This window comes from Gracilinanus agilis, chromosome 1 (genome assembly GCF_016433145.1).
Source record: "Gracilinanus agilis isolate LMUSP501 chromosome 1, AgileGrace, whole genome shotgun sequence".
Lineage (NCBI taxonomy): Eukaryota > Metazoa > Chordata > Mammalia > Didelphimorphia > Didelphidae > Gracilinanus > Gracilinanus agilis.
The window spans coordinates 535,190,111-535,202,007 of record NC_058130.1 but is presented as its reverse complement, the minus strand read 5'-3'; the positions used below and the strand labels follow the sequence as shown (position 1 = coordinate 535,202,007).

At 34.8% G+C, this 11,897-nt stretch overlaps 1 protein-coding gene across 1 annotated transcript in view; it reads right to left on the bottom strand.

Moving 5' to 3' along the window:
- The window catches only part of CDH2 (cadherin 2), a 268,670-nt gene that overhangs the window by 1,960 nt on the left and 254,813 nt on the right, over positions 1 to 11,897 (bottom strand). The window lies entirely within an intron of this gene.

The window sequence follows — 11,897 nt, the reverse complement described above, 5'->3', positions numbered from 1 at the left end:
GAGAGAGAGAGAGAGAGAGAGAGAACGCAAGACAGACAGAGAAAGATGGACAGAGAGAAGAAGAGAGACAGACAGATAGACAGAAAGGGAGAGAGAGATAGGAAAGAGGGAGAGATAGACAGAAAGAGAGAGAAAGAGGGAGAGACAGGCAGAGAGGGGGAGAGAGAGAGCAAGACAGAGACAGAGACAAAGAGGGAGAGACAGAGAGAGAAAGAGAGAGGGAGAGAAAAATAAAGACCGAGTCAGAGACAAAGAGGGAGAGACAGAGAGAGAGAGAAAGAGAAAGGGAGAGAAAAAGAGAGACAGAGAGAGAGAGAAAAAAGACAGAAGGAGAAAGGGACAGAGAGAGGAAGAGAGGGAAGGAGAGAGAAAGAGAGAATGAGGTTACACATCTTTCAAATATTTTAACAACAAAAGACTATCAATATCAAAACTATTTTTTTAACTTTTACCTTCCATCTTAGAATAAATATTATATATTGGTTCCATGGCAAAAGAGTGACTTACTCAGGGAAAATGCCTGTCACATTTTAACCCTTCCACCTCTGGACCTAAGTCACCTAGCCGCCCCCCTAGAATCATATTCCTTTGGCAAAGTCAATTTAATTTTTATTTTTTTTGCCCCCCCCCGCCCCAATTACATGTTGATCCAAACTTCAGTGACTGTTCTCTGACACTTCGTGATGCACATTCTCTCCCTCCCTTTCCCCCTTCCCGCAGCTAGGAGGTAATATGGTAGGAGCGGTACAAGTGTTGTCCTACAATACACAGGTACGCATTTATCATGCTGTGAAACAAGACGCGCTGCTTACACTAGAGAAAAATTCACAGAGGAAATAAAGCGATGAAGGGTTTGCTTCAATCTGCCTTCAAATTCTGTCTATTCCTTCCATAGGAACAGAGTGCTTTTCTTTGTCATGAGACCCTTGGAGTTGTGCAATGTCAATGTAACAAGGATGCATTTTGACAATATCAATATCACATTCAGTTCCTTTTGTGAAATCTGTATTTTCAAGGTTTCAGATGAAAAACGATCACTTTTTCAAAATAACTTCATGCTAACACTAAAAATGAGAGATTTCTGTTGTTTCTTCAAAATACGGAGAGCAAGTGTTCCTTATTTCTGTTTCTCATTTAGTTTTTTTAAAAAATCTAAAATATCTGCTTCAATTAGTAAACATGGCTTAAGCACTGTTAAAAATAATGAGGGAGGGAGCAGCTAGGTGGCTCAGTGGACGGAGAGCCAGGCCCAGAGATGGGGGTCCTGGGTTCAAATCTGGCCTCAGACACTTCCTAGCTGTGTGACCCTGGGCAAGTCACCTAACCCCCATTGCCTAGCCCTTAAAACTATTCTATTTTGGGACCAATATACAGTACTGATTTTAAGATGAAAGGTAAGGTTTTTTTTTTTTTTTTCTTAAACCCTTGTACTTCGGTGTATTGCCTCATAGGTGGAAGATTGGTAAGGGTGGGCAATGGGGGTCAAGTGACTTGCCCAGGGTCACACAGCTGGGAATTGGCTGAGGCCGGGTTTGAACCTAGGACCTCCTGTCTCTAGGCCTGACTCTCACTCCACTGAGCTACCCAGCTGCCCCCTTGAAAGGTAAGGTTTTAAAAAAAAAAAGAAAAAAGAAAAGAATGAAGGAATGTGAGTGTCTTAGACTAGATTCAGTGGCAAAGCTATTATTCGGTTGTGTGAGACTTATCATGACCTCCTCCACAGAACACAGGGTTTTCTTGGCAAGGACACTGCTTCTCCAGCAGATCCTCCTCAGGTAATCAGAATTTAAGTGACTTGCCCAGGGTCACACACTTAGGAAATATCTGAGGCCAAATAGGAACTTGGATCCTCCTGATCCCAGGCCCAACCTTATCCACTGAGACACACAGCTGCCTTCTAGGCATATAGAGAGTAAGTGACTGGTCCTAGGTCGCACAACTAGAAAGTATATTAGATTAGATTTGAACTCAGGTCTTCCTGAGGCCCAGGGCTCTTAACCACTGAGCAATGGCTGTCTACAACAACAACAGCAAAACAAACATTACAGGAAAGAAAACAATTATATTGTAGGACATTTATTTTAAATGGGCATTTAAATATAAATTATTGGAGTTGTTTTCATTCTTATCAAAATATTTACTCATTGAATTTTCCCCCTCCCTTTAGTTTTTAATTAGGTCAGAAGAAAATTATGAAATGGATCCTCTTAAGATGTGCCTTGAGTGATACTTTTCAGAGAATAAATCTGACTTTAAATCTCTCTTCTGCTTAACCCAGACTAATACTATTTTGTTCTGGAACATTAGGGAAATTATACATATATATATATTCTGTTCCCAAGAAAATATGTAAGGAACAAAGAAGAAAAAACACATTTTTTGATTTATTTTTTTACCCTTGTCAGAAGATACCCTGTTTCTCCCATTTGGATATTGATTGGCTGCAGCTGATGTTTCTTATCACTATGTCTTAGAAATCTTCCATGCTAAAGAATCATCGAATTGGATTTCATCAATCCTCTATAAAGTTTATTTCTTTAAATCCTCAAATAATCAGTTTTATTTCTGCAATTATTCTAAAAAATAGTATATTTATCTCAACCTCATTTATCCAAAACATATCCTTATCCAACATTTTTAAAAAATCAGTCTTTTCCCTTTAAAAAAAAAACAAAACTTTTTTCTGAGGACTATCCAATTTGTTTATTCAAGACACCAACTGAGGGAGTAGAATGAAAAATGAATGAGAAAATGAATGAAGGGCTCAAACTTTGGAAGACTCGTTTTGTTTATAGGTAAATTATCTCAACCTAAGGCCTTTAAAATTAATTATTATTTAAAATACGTTTGTTGATTTAAATATTTTATGTAACTACATGATTATATACATATTTATAAATTTCCAAGACTTGGAAAGAGTTTGTATATAGGTGTGCACAATTTTTTTTTGTTTGTGTATAGATGTGCACAAATACACATAGACAAACAAAATAAGAACTTTTCCTTAATGATGGTCACTCAAAAAAATTTTTGTAAAAACTGAGATATTTTAATTCTAACAATATCAGCCCAGCTGTCTCCACTTCCTCTCTTAATTCCACATCTCTCTTGTCAGGATTATATTGTTCAAATGTACATCCTCTGAACAAAGGCATTTGTAGAGAAGAAGCAGTAAGTCCGGCCTCAGACAAATGGGAAAGAGAAAAGCATGCACTCCTGATTTTCTAGTGGTCTCTAGATATCTCTTTCCAATTCTTCAAACATCTAATTTAAGCACAACTTTTCTACAAAATATATGACAGTGCCATTCGTCATCAACCGTAGCTGACAGTTCTGTGGATAGAGTACCTGGCACTTAGCACAGTGCCTGGCACATTGTAGGGATTTATTTAATAAACACTTATTTCTGGGGCAGCTGGGTGGCTCGGTGGATGGAGAGCCAGATGTGGAGAGGGGGGATTCTGGGTTCAAACTTGCTCTCGGACATCTCCCAGCTATGTGATTCTGGGCAAGTCACTTAACACCAATTGCCTAGCCCTTACCAGTTCTATTGTCATGGAACTGATACTTTCTATCATTTCTAAAAGAAGACAAGACTTAAAATAAAAAGTAAATAAGCAAATAAGTAAACAAACAAATAAATAAACACTCATTTATTTCTTCCCTGAAAGCATAATAACAAACTTAATAGTGATTCAGAAGTTTCACTACCTCTAAAAGCTGCTCACCTTTAAAGAAGATTTTATTCATTATATAAAATTGTTATATTATAAAAAAACCTGCCTAAATGTACTAAGAAAAATGTAATATCTCAATTGCATATTGAATTTATCCCTAGCACCTGGCACAATACCTTTCACATAGCAGGTGTTTAATAAATGCTTATGGAATTGAATCCTTAGAGAATGGAGCTTTTATAAAATTGGAGATAAACTTATTTCTTTCCAAGCAAGCAATCTGAGTCTAATTATAAAGTAACCATTGCTAAAAGCATTCATGAACGAGAAGCAAAGCAAATCTGGGAAATTCTTAACAATAAGGACGAGGCCACCAGAGGAAATAGTGAGGTGTTTTGGCTCTAAGCAAAGCCAGCTGAACTGCAGAATGCTTCTAACTATAAGGAAACTTTTGTCTTTTTCAGACTTCTCCACATCAGTGCTTCTCTCAAGTGTTTTTACACTTTTTTTTGTACTGTTGCTACAGAGCCTAATTTTTTTCTTGGCCTCTTGGTGCTCTTTGCTCCTCAATAATCCCTCTTTGCTTCAATTAAAGCTCATGATTTCTTAATTCCTGACTCCATGACATTCTCCCACGTGAAATACTTCAACTCTCTCCACTAAGCCATATATGGATATAGAATCATCTTCTCCAAAAAAATGTCTTTTACATTTAGTTTTGCTCTAGAGATATCACTGAAAAAAAATGCCAAAATCCCTTAGTATTTAGTGAATCATTTGAACATTAAAACTTAAAATTAAACTATAAAAATCAACACCAAATTAGAACAAAATCTAAAGATGGCATTGAGACCATACAATTACAATGGTCCAGATCTGGTAGAAGTTTTGAAAAGATGTTGAGTGAAAAAAAGGAAAGCAAATCATTAAAAACATTTATTAAAGCCGTATAATTTTATATTAGTCATTTCCAAATATATAGCTATAACTCCATCTATCCCCTTCTACCAGATAGGCAAAGACTATACAAAACAAGGAGGCTTGTTGGTAGCAAAAGGGAAAAAATAAGATGGCTAAGAAAACCCAAACAACATAATTAAATGTGCCTGACTACATTTGCTATATTACATATTCAGAATGTCTCTCCCTTCTGACAAAAGGAGAAAGAAGCATTTCTGCTCTCTCTTGGGTCGAGATATGGTCATTACAATTATCCAGTGATCAACTTCATTTAGTTATTATTTTTGTTCACATTTTTGTAGCTATTGGGTCTATTTTCATTATCTTCTTAATTAGCTCTGTATCATTTCCTACAAATCTTTCCATATTTCTCTTAATTTTTCATATTTGATATTTATTATGGTACAATATTTAATTAAATTTACATAATACCACTTTTAAAACTATTCCTCAGTTCATAAACATATTTTGTTTTCTGGTATCTGCTGAGACAGAGAATACTTCTATGAATATTTTTGGTTTTATGAGACCTTTTAACAACCTCCCTCGGGTATATGCTTAGCAATGGAATCTTTGGGTCAAACCGTAAAGAGTTTAGTCAGTTTTTTAAGATCACACATAATCCTGAACTGTTTGCTAGAATGGTTTGATCAGTTTATATCTACTAACTATATTAATATTTATGTCTTTCTGTATACTTTTATATGCTAAAATTTAAGGGTTTTTTCATCTTTAAGCTAGTTTAAGGAGTGTTAGGTGAAATGCAGGGTAGTTTCAACTTGCTTGTTTATACTTTTGAGTTTCATCTCTTATCATTATTAAGTTATTTGAGATTTGCAGCTCATTCTCTGATTTTAATGGTTTTGCAAATCTTTTCTTGAGAAGACTTTGTTCACATTATGTAATCATTTATCTTTTGGTGAATGGCAATTTGTCATATATTTGTGTTAATTAGCTGTAACTTGGAAATATTTTGTGAACAGATTTTTTACTAAAGTGATAGTTATCTTTTTACTCAACTTGCACTGATTTTGTTTGTGTAAAAGCCTTTAAATTTCATGTAATCAAATGTCTGTTTAATCTTTTGTGATATCCTTTTTTCCCTTAAAAGTTCTTTAATCATAGTTGTTATTTTTAATGACATAACTTTTTTATATTTAGGACAAGCAGTCCTTTGAAACTTAACAATAATAATTTCTTTACCTTCCTCTTTCTCACTTCTTCTTTATTAAATTATTTCCAGTTTTTCCAGGACTCCATGTTGTATCTTCCGTAAGTAGTTTATGTTTTGAGGTCTAATAAACACTAGGTTATGTCTATAATAGGTTATGTCAACTATGTTTCCTGTGCTATGTTTTGTCTGATTATACTATTTTAAGTCCAATTCTCTTCTTTTCAAGCTCTCATTTTTATTCTTTATATCTCTTTCAGTTGTACTTTTGTATACAATAAGATTTTTGAGTTTGTTTTCTCATCCACTGTTATTTTCTCTCATTTTATTGAATTGTTAATCCACTTACAAGTAAGGATATTCTTGTTAGGATTACATTTTCTACCATTTATTTCTTTCATACTGATTTTCATCTTTTCTTCTAATTCAGCTCTTTGTGCCTAATTTGACAATAATCCATTCTCATAGACTCTGCTCTTCGTTCCTGTTTCCCTCCCTATCACCTAACTCCTACCGCTTTTGAACCTTCCCTTTCTCTGTCCAGATAAGTGTGCCATGTAAAACCCTTCCTTCATTGTCTAGCCTCAACGTTTATGTAACAATCTTGTGGTTCCATTTTCCAAGAAGCATTCCTTTAATTTGCTTCCCCCTTTATCTATACTCCTTCCTTTTTTAGCCTATTCTAATTAAACTTCTGTTCTCTTTTATGCTATGACCATGAAAGGTTGAGTTTCTAAAGTTACTGAACTTTCTCTATTACTCTATGTTCTATTTTATTTTCTCCTAATACATTTATATTTCTTTCCCTCTTGCCCTTTCTTGTTCTTTGCATGTTTATTCTCTGCTATGTCTCATTCTTAGAAATAGTAGTTCATGAAAGAGGCAGTAAAGTGTGTAAGGGTCATTTTTAATCCTGAGTCATAAGACTCAGAGTTACTGCCCTTGCTGTGATCTCTCCTACTACATCCTACTTTTGGATTTACATTCACCCTAACACACTGGGAGCTGGCAACCCATGGGGAGCCATACATATCATCTTCTGGGTATCTGATGCAGTCCTGGAATGCAAAATATTAATCAAGAGAAGATCTCTACTCCAACCCCAGACAAAACCTATTATCAGCCCCTTCTTTCTTTTAATGGAAATATTTTAATGGTACTCCTTAAAATATCATCCCCCTCTACTGTTCTTATTCTACTATCCCAACACTCTTGCCCAAAATTTTAGAGAAAATTAAAGTATTATTGCTTTCTGTTTGTCTTCAGGCTCATTGGGAATAGATAAACAGCTTTTCTATTTTTCATTTTTTATTTTTTTGCCTTTCCTTTTAACATTCAGATGACTTCCTACTATGATTTTATTATTGTTAAGTGCCCTTTGGGCAGGGGCTATCTTACATCTTTTATACCACCAGCATTTTAAAAAGTGCATGATACATAGGAACTATTTAATAGATGTTTATTGATGAGTTATTATTTAACTATTTGATAATTCTCAGAATAACACTGATACATTTATAGGAAAACATGGAATTTTGTCCATTTAATATTTTTTCAGCTTTTCTCTTCTGACTTTTAAAGATCCTAATTAAATGTTTAGGTCTGAGATCTTTTTTTTGTCTCTTATTTTTAAAAAATTAACCCTTTATCTATTTTAATAAATCTTAGAAATCTAAGAAAATTGACTCTTTTGCTCAGTCTTTTTTTAGTAATTATACATATTTACCTTCCACGTGGTCTTCTTATTGGAAGTTATAGTACACTGAGTGTTCTTTGTTATTCATTTTTGAGGGTTTTGCAGCTAAGACTTAAATGCTTCTCTTCTATAGAATGTCTATCTTTTTCACTGATAATTAAGCTCTGCTTTAAGTGTTGTTGAAGACATTTTTTGATATGTCTTGAGTTCTTTTGCTTTTTGAAATATCCCAACCAATATATTCTTACATTTCTCATGGTTTCTGTATAATCCTGGGCTAATCAAAACTGTGGTCCCTTCATAACTGAAGGTTTTTTCCCCTAGCTGACTGTAAATTTTATCATAATACATGTAAATTCTGAAATTCAATCTAAACAATGCCTTGGAATTTTGACCACAGATTTTTATATCTAGCAGCAACCCACAGGTTTGATGAATTAGTACTTTATTTTCTGTTGTTGAGTTCTGGGATATTTTCCTCTATTATATCTTGCAGTGAGGAGACCTATGACATGGTAGATAAAGAGTTGGCTTTGAAACCAGACAGAGATGTGTTCAAGACCTATCTCTGATATATGCTGTGTGCCCTAGTCAATTCACCTAGTTTCTCAGCCATCTAGTCAACTGTCAAATACTAAGAGCTGCAGAGAAAATGTTGTCTTGTATTGACAGTCTGCCCCTGCTTTTTCAGTCCCAAGCCCAGACTCTATTCTGATCTTTACTTCTTGTACTGGATACTGTTTAAGTTTTACTATTTATCTTATTTTCTTGGAGCCTAACGACCTCTAAACTCCATGTTTGATATTCAAAATCAGCAGCTTTGGCTTGTATAATATTTATGTGTACTTTCAAAGTTATCATGTTGCTTCTCTTTGGCCAGTTTCCCTAATAATGAATTTTTGAGTTCCACATCTACACTTCTTTTTCAGCTTAGAGAGATTACCCATCATATTCACTAAGATGTTCATTTACTATTGCTTATTTATTCTGAGAGCTCAATTTTCTTACCTAATGTCTACCCTAGTATCTTCCCTTTAAAGTATTATTTTTCTTTTGATTCTGGGGTTTCTACTTTTTTGTTCTATGATTTCCTGGGTATCTAGAGAATTCTCTCTTTCATTAGGGACTTTGTGTTTACTTTGCTTCAAAGTATAATAGAATATTTATGAAATTTTAACCATTTGTGTGGGGGTGGGAACTGTTACTCATCTACCTCATCAGCTATATGTTTCACTGTTGATTTAGCTGCTTGGATGCAAGACTTACATCCAGCATCTCTTTAATCTTTTTCTTTTTAGCATTTGCTGTGGACTTCCATTGGCTTAGCTCTTTCATCCTGCCTCATCGTTTAGTTTTGCACTGTTGTGATGGGATTTTTTTTTTCCTCCATATTATCTTGGTAAAACATGGCCTTCTTGAGTTGGGAGTATTATAGATTCTGGCTGGGATTATTACTGCAGTAAATTCCATGAAAAATATTGATCAGAGCTAGGTTTCCTTCCCTTTTCCCTTTAGAAAATGGAAGTGCCTTCCTCCTCTAGCTGGCTCTGCCCTGCTGAACCTCTTTCTACTCTGCCCCATTTATTTCCTCTCTTTTATGTGGCTTAGACAAAAATTAGTTTTCTACCTCTTATGTGGTATAGGTGGTTAAGCTGAGTCACAGGGGAGTGAGAGGAAGAAAAACATATCAGTACACAGGATATGCTAGGGGTGAAGTAGATTAGTCTGAGGGGAGTAGGGGGAAGGGGATTTAACATATTTCAGTTTTCTTTTCTTTTATTGCATTTTATCTTGTACCATGTTTCTTTCTTATCTTTTTGGTTCAATTTTAAGTTTTCTAGATTATTTCACATATTCTTTCTTTTTGGATTATTAGTTTGGAGAAGTTATCTGGTAGTCCACTTTCTTAATGACTATATGACTGATCACTAACTTTTTTTAACTCTTAACTTTCTGTGTATTGGCTCACAGGTGGAAGAGTGATAAGGGTTGGGCAATGGGGGGTCAAGTGACTTGCCCAGGGTCACACAGCTGGGAAGTGTCTGAGGATGGATTTGAACCTAGGCCTGGCTCTCAATCCACTGAGCTACCCAGCTGCCCCTTGATCACTAATTTTTAAAGTGTAACCAATGTAAGAGCAATGACCAAAAAGAAAAAAGGTCCAGAATGCCTAGAAATAGACAACATTAAAAAAGGATAATATCTACTTAGCATTTTAAGGTTTGCAAAGCACTTCACATACCTTATCACATTTCAGCTGTGAGAGGTAAGTGCTGATATTATCCCTATTTTATAGATGAGGAAACTGAGTCTGACCAGTTAAGTGATTTCTGCTGTCTGACATAGCTAGAAAGGATCTAAGGACTTATTTAAATTTAGGTCTTCTTGACTATAAGAGCTACCCATTGAGCCAACTATCTACCTAGAAACTGCTAAAGGAAAAATGTGATAACCTAAGGAACTGTACTATGAACAAGCTAACTTGCAAATATTTACAAAGAATGACAATGGGGGGGTTAAAAGAATTATCTCAGGTAAGAGTTAAGAGAAGTGAACAGTTTTTTAAATTTTTTTTTGCATAAAGCTTAATGTTGGCTCATATAAAACACATTCTCCTGAAGGTGATTCTATAGGAAAACAGGGATAAGTCAACAAACTGATGTGAAATGTGATGTGATCTGCTATCATTTCTTTAGCAATCTATTCTTATCATTTGGCAAGAAAGCTCTCACAGATGGATTCAAATGTTTCAATACCTGATGTGCTGCTATAAAAAGAAATGGAACTCCAGAAAATGAGGAGAAGAAAAGCTTTTGAATTGGACCAAATCTATAAAAAGAACTCTCTGTTGGAAGAGAAACAATTTAAAAAATATTCAGAAATCACTTGAAGAAAACCAAAACCTTTACCTTCTCTCTTATAATCAGTAGGCAATTGGGGTTTAAATAACTTGCCCGGGGTCACATAGCTAGGAAGTGTCTGAGGTCAAATTTGAGCCCAAGACTTTCCATCTCCAGGCTTGGCTCTCAATCCATTGAGCCACATAACCTCACCTTAGAGACCACTTTTAGGTAATTCAAAGAGGGGATAAATTAAAAATTCTTGGTAAAAGATTGCAAAAGATGGTTGCATCCCAAAAGCCATCAGAAAAGATATAAGCATAGATGGACATATATGCCTACTTCTGCAAATCTAAGATTGATCTATTCAGTACATGTACTGAGGATATCGTTGAAGGAAATCAGATGGGAACAAGCAGGCTCTTATAAATTATTTTCCATAGCAGTTCATCTTTTCATTGTTACTCAAATAACTGAACTAGATAGAGAATCCCAGACAATAATGGGTTTATTTTTTCAGTGGTTGCAAAAATGCATTTAACTTCATTGGAGCAAAAAGAGAATCTCCTCCATCAAGAATTGCCCCATTTGTTACATTAAGATCATGGAAAATTATATAATAAATGTGTTCATATCTATCTCTAATTGTCTCCTGTTATTGAAAAAAATCTAGTCACTGATCTTTCAATTATGAATATCAAATGAAAAAAATATAAAGACTCAGACTAACCTAAAAGTATTTCTCTATGTTTGTTCTGACCCATATTATTTGACCTCTTTCATGAGTTCCATGGCAACTCAAAAAAAGATCTGTCTCAAAATGCATATTAAAAATTCTAATTTTTATATCTAATCGGGTAAATAGATGTAAAATTTTTTAAAAAGAGATCTACCTCATAGAACACACCAGAAAAAAACAGGTTAATTAAGAAAGTCTATTGTCCAAATTATGCAGAAGTTTAAAAATATACAGAGATAGTTCTTCAGACTTCTAGTACTACTAAAAGAATTAAACCAAAATTGAACAGGTAGAATAGAGGACTGAAATGTATCTGAGATGTTGCAAAACGATCCCATGCCATTTTCACTTCCCAAACAGACCTCTGAAGCATGATTTTTTACTGGACCTCTGACTTTATTTGTATATGGTGCTCTTGGGGAAAACCCCTCAACAATGTATATTAGAATGTGCTCTGCAACTACAGTCTTAGTTGTGTGGGTCACTGAAATGTTAAATGACTTGGTCAAGGTCACAAAGCCAGTTTATATCAGAAGAATAATTCAAACCCAAGTTTTACAGATTCCAAGGCAAACTCTGTATCCGGTACATCACTGCCTATCTTTTTTAATGTCAGATTCTCCTGATACTACTAGATGACTGTGAATCTTGAAACATCAGAGGTAATTTAAATTGTTACAGAAAGACATAAACATAAATGCATTATATACACACAGCTGGAAGGGACCGTGAAGGTCATTTAATCCAACCAACTGCCTTCTTTTTACAGCTAAGTAAATTGGGTTACTGTGCATAACTCAAAAAGATGTTTTTC